Here is a 13,506-nt window from a genome sequence, read left to right as displayed (position 1 = left end):
GGCCAATCCCTTGTTTCCTTTGCTCAGATGGGTGATATATTTCATATATGACAGTCCTGCTATTCTGCGGTTGTATGTGATACTCTTGGCCAATAGGAGCAAGTTTGTTTCAAAGGATCTGGGACTGGAGGGGAAAATTACTGTAAAGGGCATTATTGGGACAACGGGTGAAATTTGAATAAGGCTTGTGGATTAGATAATAATATGATGCCAATGTTAAATCCCCTGACTTTGATAACTGCGTGGTGGTTATGTGAGAGACTGTCCTTGTTCTTAGGAAATGCACACAGGAGCCCTCAAGGGTTCTTCCCATTATCTGTTATCATTTCATAGCATAGAGGCCTAAGACAGTAATGATTTATTACATCTAACGATCCTGTGGGTTGGCTGCGCTCAGCCGGGAGCTCGGCTGGACCAGCACACTCCAGAAGGCCTCACCCTCTCCACGTGGTCTCTCCCCATCCAGTAAACTTCTCTGAGCTTCTTTGTATGGTGGCTGGGTCTTAGGAGGGCTGCGACTTCACATGGTGGCTCTTAAGACCTGAGAACCGGCAGACCTCACCCAGGGATAATGATCTTTGGCCTTCAGGGGCTTAAACTCCAGCAAGCCATCCCGGCTCCACTTAGGGTGACCCCCAGGGATGCCTGCCACCAGCTGAACAGGAGGGTCTTGTAGTCAAAGATGCCCACCCCCTGGGACCCGGCCACCTTAGAGTCTTTAAGGGGGAGCTATGTTTCCGCCATTCCTGGGGGCAGTCTGTCTTTGCGGAAAGCCTGAAGGTCACCCAAAGACCTGGATTCCAGTTCTGGTTCCATCACTTAATTTTGGGCAGGGGACTGAACCTTTCTGAACCTCAGTTTCCTCAGCTGTAAAATGGGAAGAATAACACCCATAAAGAGGTTTGGTGTGAGAATGACATGAAATGGTAGAGTTCAGGCTCCTGGCACCGTGCTCGTCACTGTCAAGCTAGGGAACAGGCTCCCAGTCATCCCGGTTTGCCTGGGACTCAGGCGTTCCCGGGACACTAAGGCCGGGGTAGTGGGGATGAGTTGGTCACCCTACATGGCAGGTCTCCTCGCCTTCCCTTCTCTGTGCCTTGGTTTCCCCAGCAGGCAGATGCGAGCAGGGCTTCATCCTTGTGATACTGCCGCAATGCGTAATGGGTAAAGCACGCATGTTACATAAACTCAAAACCAGATGCCTGCACGTACATAGGTGGGTGTGCACATGAGGGTGGGCATGCACGAGGGGCAGGCCTGGTTCGGTGGGAAGAACGCCACTGCTAGTGGCCAGAAGCCCCGGTTTGGGTCTCAGTGGCCCTGTCACTTGAGCTGCGTAAGCTTCTGCCCCTGAAGCCAACCCCACAGGGCCTCAGTACCTCCCAGTGTCTGGTGATGACAAGAGAGGTGGTCGCATTTGGTTTGGGGAAGAGGTTGGGTGCTTGCTGAGCAGGAGAGGGACTGCGTGGCGGTGGTGGCTGAGGTTTTCTTTTCTTTTTCTTTTTTTTTCCACCTCAGAGCCTGGGCAGTCATGTGCGCCCTTCCCTTGCTGTTTCAGGCCTTCCTCCCTAGAGGGGCTGGGTGGGGATGGAGGGACCATGCCCAGCAAGCTGGCTCCATCTAGCAGCGAGGGGAAGGTGGGGGGACCACCCATCCTGGTGTGCCGAGTTCATTGCTAAAACTGGGAAAGTCCTGGGCAAACTGGGTCCGTTGGTCACCCTACTCATTACCTTGCTCCAGCCTCAGTCCTCTCACCTGTGAAATGGGGACAGGAACACCTTCCTGTCTCAGTGCATTCAGTATGCTTTAACAGATGGATATCAGAGAGCAGGCGGCTTAGAAACAGCAAACATTTATTCCTCACAGTTCTGGAAGCTGGAGGGCCAAGATCACGGCACTGGCAGATTCAGTGTCTGGGGAGAGCCTGCTCCCTCACTGACAGCCATCTTCTCACTGTAACGTCACACGGCAGAAGGGGCGAGGGAGCTCTCTGCGGTCTCCTTTATAAGGCAATAATCCATTCATGAGGGCTCCGCCCCAAGTCTCCCCCCCTTAATACCGTCATGTTGAGGGTCAAGGTTTCAACATGTGCATTTTGCGGGGGACACCCATGCAGACCACAACATCCCCCCAATTCAACATTTCTTGGATGAATATTAATTGAGTCCTTACTATGTGCTGGCATAGCACTGGTCTCTGGGGATTCATGAGTGGACAAGGCAGACCTGCCCCAGTAAGGGGTAGACACAGACAACCCGTGAGTAAGCAAAGAGGCAAGATGCCTTCAGGTGGTGACGATAGGGTGGAGCAGGGTCTGTGGCAGTGAGGACTCTGAAGGGGCTGGGAGAAGGCCTCTGTGAGGAGGTGACATGAGCTGAGGACCAGAAGAAGCCCACTTCAGGCAGAGGCTCTGAGCAAGAACACAGCAGGTGCAAAGGCCCTGTGGCAGGAACAAGTGTGTCTGGCTTCCAGAGAGAAGGGGAGGGTGGTGGAGGTCAAGGAGAGAGAGGTGGGCAGGGGCACCATGTGAGAGCCCAGGAAGCCATTCTCGTCCGTGTGTCACGGGAAGGCATGGGAGGCGGCGTGGCTTCGTGGCCGGGAACGTGGGCCCACAGCTGGACTACATTTAAATACCAGCTCCACCACTCACAAGTTAGGTGACCTTGCTTAACCTTTCTGTCTCCCCATTCCAAAATGGAGTTGTGCATAGGAAGTAAAAGGATGGGTTCAGCCAGGCCTAGAAGGTCCATAGGCTGATCAAAGAAGGCAGGACAGACAGGCAAGTAAAGAGAAGAGAAGTAAAGAGAAGGGGCACAGACCCTGGGGCAAGGCTGCCTGCGTTCAAACCCCAGGCTCCACTTCCTGGTGTGTCACCTAAGCTCTCTGTGCCTTATTAGTAATAATGACCATCTTATGGGGCTGTTGAGAGGATGGCGTAGATCAACACATGGTAGTTAGAGCAGGGCAGCGCAAGGGCTGCTGTCACTGTTACCATTGCAGGAAAAGGTCAGCCACCTTAGGCCCTTGCACCCCCAGCAGGGCCACACAGCAGCTGTGTGACTTTGCCCAGTCACTTGACCTCTTTGAGCATCAAATTTCCATTAGTCACAAAGGCATAGTCATCCCCCCCGACCCTGTCCCCGGAGGCTGTGGTGAGGAGCCAGGAGCCTGGGCCAAGGCCTGGGACATAGGGGTCAGTTCCCTGCCTGCCACCTGCCCACATGTAGTTCAAAGATAGATGCTTCTTCTCCTCCTCTCCATCTCTGGGGCCTGCTGTCCAGAAAAATCTGACCTCTCCAAGCATAAGAGAAGCAGTGCAGCGTGGTGGGGAGACCCTCAGCGTGAGAGTACCAGGAACCCACATGCCAATTCTAGCTCCTCCCTTCTCTAGTTGTAAAAGCTTGGGCAGGAGCTTCGACCTCTCTGAGCCTCAGTCCCTGATGGGAACGCTGGGCCCGCAAAGCCAGGGTGGGGGTCAAACAAGACAGCAGGTGCTGTAGCCCCTGTCCCTCCTTCCCCATCTCTACGTCTGCTGTCCGCTGAGCACCACCCCTCCCATTGCATTTCCCAACACAGACACCCAACATGTGAGATTCTCTTAGTTTCCGCTCTGGGAAGCCTGCCCCCGTTGAGTTGGCTGCAGTCAGCATTCCGCTGAGACCATCTCAGAAAGCTGGTTTGGGGCTGGATGGGGTGCAAAGAGGGGGTGGCAGGGGCTAAGAAGAAGGTAGGGTGGGGCCCAAATGCCCAGCTTGTTGTCTTTTGAGGCCAAGCTGCTTCCCTCTCCTGGTTCCCCAAGGGGACCCTTGGATTCTGGAAGTCAAACTGGCAAGGCCATATACCTGCTCATCAGCCCCAAGCTCCCGAAGCCAGACAGAGCCTGGGAGGACAGACCTGGAGCCACATCCTTGCTCGGTCACTTACAAGCTGTGTGACCTTGGGCAAGTTTCTCAGCTTCCTTTTTCTACAACTCCAAACCCTGATTTCAGTCTCTTGCTAGCCTAGGTTTAGTCCCAATAACAAACTGAGGAAAAGAAAAAAAGAGAAAAGAAAATAAATTACTCTTGGGACAGATGGAAAGAATACAACTCAGCCACTCACCAGCTATGTGCTTGGGCAAGTTACTCTGCCTCTCTGGGCTCAGTTTACTTATCTGTAAAATGGGTATGATATGTCTCTCTCTCAAGTATTACTTCTCATCAAATGAGATGACACATGAGAAGCACTTAGCACAGCTCCTTGCATATGGTTGATGCTCAAAAGAAATAATACTTTTATTGTCATCATCATCACCATCATCATTATCACTATAGTTACCATTATCATCACTGCCATCGTCTCCACTATCACGGTTAGCATCAGCATCTTTATTATCATAATTATCATTGTCGTCACCATCATCATCATCATCATTACCATGACTATCATCATCATCAACATCTACATCATTGTCACTATCATCACAATCAGTATCAGCATCATCTTCATCCCCATTGTCATCACTGTCATCATCACAACCACCACCACCACCACCAGCAGATGGGCTGCTGGTGTCCCCATGTGACGGATCAGTCTTGGTGAGTCTACTTGATGGTTTTAGGACTTAAAGCTGATTTTCTCTGACTTGTGGTAGTTAAAACTACCACCCTGGCATTCTTTCCACTGTTTATTGTTTTAGAAAATAAACCAGAAAATTGCTTTCTTCCCAATATGGTTTCCAAATACCCAGCATCAGGATTTTCCACTGGCATCTTGGAATGTTCTCATCAGAAATCTCCTTCAAGGCATGATCCTTGAGGCTGGGAGCTTTGCCCAAGGGCTGTCTGGGAAAGGAGTTTCTAACACTAATATCGTCTGCTCATGCCCAGTTCTTTCCAACTAACAGAGGACTTTCAAACCATGCAAACCATTAATACAAGGGCCTTCGGAGGAGAAGGGTATGGGGAGGGAGTATTAGCCTGCTCAGGCTGCCATAACAAAATACCACAGACGGTCGGGGGCGGGGGGAGGCTCCAACAACACACATTTATTTTCTCACGGTTCTGGAGGCTAGAAGTCCATGAACGAGGTACCAGCAAATTTCTGATAAGAGCTCTCTTCCTGGCTTGTAGATGGCTACCTTCTCACTGTGTCCTCTCATGGCCTTTCTTCTGTGCTTGCTGGGAGAGGGATGGTGGGGGGAGAAATTTCTGATTTCTCTTCCTCTTCTAAAAGGACACCAGTCCTATTAGATTAGGGCCCCACCCTTATGATCTCATTAACATTAATTACCTCCATAAAGGGCCTATCTCCACAGATAGTCACGCTGGTGTAGGAATTCTGGGGGACACAGTTCAGTACATAACAGAAGGGAAGATATATTTCTAAAAAGCCTACTACATGCCTGGCACTGTATCAAGAAATTTCATAGACATTGTTTCATTTGAGTCTCGAGACAAACCTGCAAGGCAGGTAACACAGTCCTCATTTTACGAATGAAGAAACGGAGGCTCAGAGAAGTTGAGTGGCTCAGTATCACACAGCACAACCTGCGGTTCTATCTGACTTCAAATACCATACGCCATTTTTGTGTGTGTGTGTGTGTCAGTGGTTCTCAAAGAATGGCTCACAGACCTCTGGGGGTTCCCCAAGGTCCTAGATAATACTAATAGTATTATATATTTGTAATGTTAATACTATATAGTATCCTAGTAATATTAATATTAATACTAATAGTAAATGGGGTTTCACTGTGTTGACATGTCACTGACGGTGCAAAGCCAATGGTGAGTAAAATTGATTCCTTAACTGGAACAGAAACACTGGCCCCAAACTCTACTAATAGTCATTCTACTGTTCACTGCTATGCACTCACAGTAAACAATAAAATAAGAGTCATTAATTTTCTTAAATCTCAGCCCTCAAGTACACATCTTTTTAATATTCTGTGTGAAAAAATGGAAAGTATACGTAAAGCACTTCTTTTGCAGACTGAAGTGTGACAGTTGCCTTGAGGAAAAGTTAAGTGTGCAGTTGTCTGGGTTTTGAGCCGAACTAGCTGCTTTTTTCATGAAGCACCATTGTTTAGTCAAAAGAGTGATTGACAGGCTACCCATGATCATGCAGACTTAGATTTGAGGCAGGTATTTTTTGAAAATGATGGAAGCAAGCCTTTCACTTCAGGGTAAACAACGGTGTTTGCTGCCAATGAGAAGATTTGACCTTTTGACAAAATATGGAATTTCGGAAAACTTGATTCTCCTATGGTCAGCTTGCTCCCTAATGACTGAAAGACTTTTTTTGGTGGTGACATGATTGAGATTGGTGGTGAAATGAATGAATGTGATTTGTTTTATGTTATATCATTTAACGTGTCAATATTTGGAAGATTTCATAAGTCAGTGATCCAGCGTTTTATAAATGGCCAACAGATGTTGTTTCCAAATCACACCTAGGTAAAGAGATCCATTCAAAGCGCTGCGTAGACCAATGGATGTTAATGTAACAAACCCCAAAAAGTTCATCAATATGTTTTCAAATTTCACATCACAACTAACTGTTAAAATACTACCACTTGTCAAGTTTTGTGTAGTATCAAGAAATTAGCTGAAAAGTCTATTAAAATATTCCTCCCTTTTCTAACTATGTATCTGTGAGACCAGATTTTCCTCATCTACTATAAGCAAACAACCTATTGCAACAGAAGGAATGCAGAAGTAGCTATGAGAATTCAGCTTCTATTAAACCAGCCTGTAAATAGATCTGCAGAAGTGTAAGACAATGCCACTTTTTCTGTGATTTGGTTTTTTGAAAAAAATATGTTATTCATGTTAATAAATGCAAGAGATTTATTGATATTTTTAAATAAATTAATAAATACTCTAAAACATTTTCAGTTTTAATTTCTAAATGTCAGTAGATGCAACATACACGAACAAAAGCTCTTTGATGTCCTCAATAATTTTTAAGAGGGCAAAAGGGTCTTGAGACCAAAAAGTTTGAGAACTACTGCTCATGCCATTTTGGGGTTGAGGAAACTGAAGCTCAGAGAGGTTAGGCAGTTTGGCTGAGGTCACAGAGCTAGAAAATTGCCCAACATGGTGGACCTTGTGACGATTGCCGGGCTCCCCCAGCTTCTGGAAGACAGACCTTGGCTCCCCCGGCTTCTGGAAGACAGATTCCTCCTTGGAGGAGTCCAAAGTCACAACTCTTTCTAGGGTCAACTTCCATCCAGTGCCAGACTAATGGGGTCAGGGAGGGGAGGGACTGGCTGGGGCAGCTCAGGCTTCTGAGGAGTTTGGATGGGGGTTTGGAGGGAGAGGAGGCTGGTGAGGGACCAGGTCCGGGCCACAGACAGCCCTGAGGCAGGCAGAGGAATTTAAACCTGATCTAATGGTGCTATTCTGCCTTCGTCAAGATCTCAGCTGGCCTCTGCCTGGGTTTGAGAAAGTTCAGGGTTAAGGACAGAGCACCTACAGCAATGCAGAAGAGCGGCATTGAGCTTACAATTCTGGGTCTTTCTACCTCCATTCAAAGTGCTATGAGAATCATGAAATGAGCACTGTTAACGTGTTTATATGTCAGAGGGGGCGGTTATCATGATCAGAACCTCTATCTTCAGGGGTAGAAGACTATGCAGCAGTTCTGGGATGCACGAAGCCTCCCTAGGACTATCCAGTCACAGGTTCATGCAGCCCTGCTTGCACACCTCCAGGGGCAGTGAGCTCACTACCTCCTGAGATGGCTCCCTGCTTCTCTGTCTATTCTCTCGTGGAGGCCGAGATCTTCTCTTTGCTGAGACCCTTTCCCTTTGTTTCTCTTCTCTCTCTTGCTTTTGTTGCAACCTGCTTCCCCTCCAGACTTGCCTTCTTATTGACTCTCTCTCCATATCTTTTGCCATTTTACTCTGCTTGCTTTCTCCTCTCCTGTGTTCCCCAGTCCACCTCCGCACCCACACGCCCTCCCACAGCTAACTCCTGGAGCCTCATCCACTCACCATTTCCGGAGGTCTCCTGTGTGCCAACCATGGGAACAGATGGGTTCATCAGATCAGTCCCTGTCCTCACCAAGCTCATGATCCAGTGGGGCCATTGCCATATGGTCCCCCTGTCCATACAGGGCCATATGGTGTGCAGGGTGTTAGGGAGGGGTAAGTCACCATTTATAAGTTTCCTAACCACAGGCTGGGGAATCCTGTTCCGAACACAGAATTTAAACCCAGGTCCGCCCACCCCCAACTGTGTATACAAATGACTTCACCTTTCAGAGCCTCAGTTTCCTTATCTGGAAAATGGGTCTAGTATTACCTACCTCTCTGACCCATTGTGAGGATGAGAGAAAATGATGTGTGTGAGCCCCTGGCACACAGTAGGTGCACAGGACCAGTGAGTTGGGGTCCTACTGTCTCCACTCAGCAGGCCCTCGGAGCAGCTCATGTGTCCCAGCGCCGGGCAAATGGCCGGTAGGTCGGATTAGGGACATGCGTTAGCAACTCTCCGGTCAACAGAGGTCTGCCCAGCAATTGGCCCTGCCAAACCCTAGGCTTCCCTTAACTGATGTGGACACAAGCAACGGCTGCAGTGCAGACCCCAGAGGCTCCTCCCTTAACCTCCGCTTCCCCAGTGCCCAGGGAGGAGCCGCAGCCCTCCAGGGACACAGCCAGGCCAATTGAGGTGGATGGAATTCGGGCCTGGACCGCAGATCCTAGGAGGCGAGCCCCTGCTTCTGTTTGTTTAGGGGCCAGAGTTGTTAGCCTCGTCCTTTATCAGCAGCTTTGGGGGGGGCGGGGGCTGCCCCCCGCCACCTGAGAGGAAGTACCTGGGCTTTGGTGTCAGGCACACCTGGATTTGAGCCCCGCGCTGCTGCTTTCTAGGTATAGTCCTTGGGCAAGTCACGTCACCCCCTGAACCTCAGATTCCTCTTCAGTTCAGGAAACTGACCCCCATCAGTTAAAATTACCCCCATCCCATAGGGTTGCGATGAGGATGAAATCAGATAAAGGATGCCAAGAGCTGCACACATGACAGTTTGGGAAATGTTATTATGGTCATTTCCCACTGAGACCAATGCCAGGGGCAGAGCTGAAGAGAATCAGACCTCTCATGTGCGCATGAAATGATAAACACGGGGCAGGTGCTACAGACCACGGCCCTGGAGGAAAGGTGGATGGATGGCAGTGCTTAGTCTGGAGCGGGCCTGGCAGGTCGGGGCCTCGGTACACATTTGTTGACTGAAGAAATAAGGGGTCACTCAGGAGGACCTGGCCTTCACTTTCAACTATGTGTAAGATCGAGACGCCAGCTCACTCTACGGGGGGCTAAGGTGGGGCTCGGGGTAAAGAGATCTCTTCCTACAGCCAGGGCAGCCCAAAGATAGAAGACAACACCTCCGCTGGGAGTGAGCTCCCCCTCATGGTGGGGGTGCCAGGCTGGTTGGGAGAACCGTGGGCAGAGATGTTGTAAAGGGATCCCTGCACTGGGTGGGAACTTGGCCTCTGTGATGTCCAAGTTCCTCTCCAACCTGAGGGCCTCCGATTCTCGGAGAAGCTTTCTTTTCCAACTCCTCTGTCAGTTATGGTGGTCTGCTGCTCTGCAAACAGCCTCCACACCTCAGTTACTAACGCGGTGGAAGCTTATTTCTTGGCCAAATAACAGCCCAACGCAGGCACTTGCCACAGTCTTCCTTTGGGCAGTGACTCAGGCACCAGGCTCCTTCCATCTTATGATTCCACTATCCCTCCAGCCTCTGAATTCTTTGCCAGATCCTCTGCATATGGCTAGACAATGGGGGGAAGGAAAGAGTGGAGGATTGCATGGAAGATTTTTATGAACCAGCCTTGGAAACAGTGCACGTAATGTCTCCCCATGTTCTATTGGCCAGAACTGCAAGGGAGTCTGGGAAATGTAGTCCAGCTGAGTGTCCAGGAGGAAGAGGAAACGAGTGTGGTGAACTGCCGGTCAGTCATTGACACAGGAGCAGGGGGTGCACTCATTTAATCAATCATTCATTCATTCAATGAACAGTGAGCACCTACCTTGTGCCAAACCCTAATATGGGATATAAACATGAATCAGACGCAGCCCTGGTCTCCAGGAGTCCACAGCCTCAAGTTCACAGCCTGGACACATCAGGCAGTGACAGCCATATAGTTTGGCAGGGATGAAGGATGCCCTTCATCGCAGCACCACCATAGCGTATGAAACAGGGCCCCTGTTCCCTCATCCGTAAGTTAGGGAGAACACCACCTACCTCAAAGAACGATACATGCCAAGCTCTTCGCACAGTCCAGCATACGGTGAGCCCTCTACAAATGGGAGTGACTATTTGTATTAGTAACTCTATGCTTTGCAGCGTCAGTCCTTCCTGAGTATTTTAGGGTTGGGTCAGGAGACGCTGGGGACCACAGTGCCATAACGGTGGCATTCCAGGAACCCTGGCAGGGTGGAGGGAGGAATAGCAACTGGTTGCTGACAGAGAGAATCTGACTGCCCTCAAATCCTCACATGCAGTGGCCCAAGCAGAGCCGTCCAACCCAGGCTCCGTTCACTTCGAGGGAATGCCTGAAGCAGCTGCGTGTTTTCTCAATTCCCCAGCATGACAGCCTCCCTGGAAATAATAATTCAGGGGAGTTTCTCTCTCCTTCCCTGAGGTAAAGCAAAAAGAACTACACCCCTCCACAGCTCTATGAGAGAGATTCCAGAATGGGAAACTAAGGATCACAGAGGTTGAGCAACTTTCCTGCAGTCACAGAGCTGGGTGGCAGAAGAGGGATTCCAGCCTAAGTCAGACTGCTTAATAACCCAGCTCTAGGGGCATGAGGACAAAATTTGCAGAGGAGACCCTAGTGCAAGCGCAACCTCCTGTGTAAGCGTGAGCTGCTTTCTCTGAAAATGGGGGTGACAGCAATATCTTCCCATAGGGAGCTCAATGAGAAACACTGTGTTTAAGGTCCTGGCCCCTGGTCTAGAACTCGGCAACACCAAACTGGACGGAGGCCCAGTGTGGCGGTTAGGAGCACTGACTGAGAGGCAGCCGCCACTGCTTAGCAGCTGCGGCTCCTTGGGAAAATCATGTATCTTTTCTGTGCCTCAGTTTGTTCACCTGTTGAAAGGGGATGATGAAATACCTGGCGAGTGCCATGTAAGTGTGATTTCTGTTATCATCTGTGCACTGATGAGGTGAATTCCTAATGGTTTGTTAAGCTACCTGACCTTTACAAATGGATAAGAAGGTGCCTTAGGCTAGACTTTTGAATTTTTTCCTTAAGGGGCTGGGAAAAGTCCAGACAGCTTAGCTCTGGGAGGGTGTTTGAATTGAGAGAACATTGAGTCTAGGAAGCCAGCTGCCTTCATATTACAGATGGGGAAACTGAGGCCTGGAGAAGGGAAGGGGTTTACCCAGGAGCTCCGGCTCACTCAGGGAGTCCTACTGCCCAAGCCTGTGTGCCTTGCCCTCCTCTTCCTGTTTCAGGAAATGGAACCGGGCTTTCGTTAATCTGTGTGATGGAAATCGCAGGGGCCCAGATGGAGCAGATCCCGGGTCATGACTGGAAAGTCTCATTGGTATCTGGCTGTCGCCAGGCTTTGCCTTACTCTGGAATATGAGTCCCCTTCTCCTCTGTCTGCCCTATGCCCCACTCATCCCCTTTCAGACTAAGGTACCTACATTGGAGAATTGTAGCCACGACTTCTCTGCAGCAGCAAGGGGTCCTAAACAGCACATTTCAATTCCACATATGTTTATTAGGCACCAGGCCCTGAACTAAGGGGATTCAGTGGTAAATGAATCAGCCGTGGTTTCTGCACTTAGGATCAAACAGGAAGACAGATGCTAAACAAATCATTACAATCGGGCCCTGAACTGAAGGCTGTGTGACCATGAGCAAGTTATGTGACTCCTCTGAGCCTCATTTCTCTATCTGTAACATAGGATGAATGACACCTATTTAAATCCCAGAGTTGACATGAGGACGAAATGAGGTAGGGATGACAGCAACTAACACCTAAGTAGAAGTTCTAGAAAGTGGAGTTCTCTCCCCTAATTGGAGAAAGAAACACTGCACTTGTATTTCTAAGAAGAAAGAATAAGAGGATGTGGATGGACCTACAGATGATCATACTAAGTGAAGTTAAGTCAGACAGAGAAAGACAAATATCATATGATATCACTTATCTGCGGAATCTAGAAAAAATGATACAAAGAACTTATTTACAAAACAGGAACATACAGACATTGAAAACAAATTTATGGCTACCAAAGGAGGTGGGAGGGATAAATTAGGAGTTTGGGATTAACAGATACACACTACTATATATACAATAGATAAACAGCAAATAGCACAGGGAACTGTATTCAGTATCTTGTAACAACCTATAATGGAAAAGAATCTGAAAAAGAAAAAAAGATAGATCGATCGCTAGATAGATAAACTGAATCACTTTGCCGTACACCTGAAACTAACATAACATTGTAAATCAACTATACTTCAATTTAAAAAATTAAAAAATTAAAAAAAGAAGAAGAGGATGGTAAAAATAAATAGGAGAGCGTGCACTGTGCCAGCCAGGACAGCGTCCTCCCAGCTTGGTGATTCACTCAGCTCTGAGGAGTTGAAAGCAAAGGTTGTTGGCTTATAATGCACCACCGAGCCTGTCTATTCGCCAGATAATCCACTTTATGTATCTGATAAAATGGCATCAAAATCAGAAACACATTTCCCAAAGATGTTGGAAATGCACAGTCCTTCCTTTAGAGCGTGTACAGCTGCAAAATCGCTGTGATTTGGTCAGGTTGGGCGTGATCCATCCCAAGACCCAGTGGAGCACAGCTCTGCCGGTGTCCAGGCCATGGGAGGCCCTGCTCCATCGCGCTCAAGCTGGGCGGCCGTGGGGCCCAAGCTTCTCTGAGGCTCAGCTTCCTTATCTGTGAAAATGGAACCAGTCCCAGCTGCTGACCCACCGAATTGCTGGCGTGCAACTGAAACCCGAAGGAAACTGTCTGTTTCACGGAGATACCTGCAGTGCCTAAAACAGAGCTTAGAGCATAGGAAATGTTCATTAAACTGTTATTGAATGGACGGTGCAATAAGAGCTCAACCAATATTTGTTGAATGGGCAATTAAATAAATATAGGTACAAAAACATGTCTTTCCAGCCTACAGCATTCCTGGAACTTCTCCTTCTTTTGTTTCTTTCTTCCTTCCTTCTTCTCTCCCTCCCTCCCTTCCTATATTTCTGTCTTTCTTTCTTTCTCACTTTTTTGTAGCTGAGACCTTTGGATACAGAGAGGTTAAATCATGTATCCTAGACCTAATTAGAGTCTGCCTCTGATGTTTGGGCCTAGTTTTGTCTGGCCCCCTGTGCCTTATACTTTCCACTGTGTCTGGAAGTTTCTTAGAAGCCTCTGAAAGTATCAATTAGGAATGCTTTGAAGAGTAGCTTAAGCAATAACGATGTGTATTTCTCTCCCACCAGGCGTAGTGGAGGGTGGCAGTTCAGGGCTGGAGCAGCCGCTGAACGTTGTAGCACA

This window comes from Stenella coeruleoalba, assembly GCF_951394435.1.
Source record: "Stenella coeruleoalba genome assembly, chromosome: 4".
Taxonomy (NCBI): Eukaryota; Metazoa; Chordata; class Mammalia; order Artiodactyla; family Delphinidae; genus Stenella; species Stenella coeruleoalba.
This window is presented reverse-complemented; position numbering follows the sequence as displayed.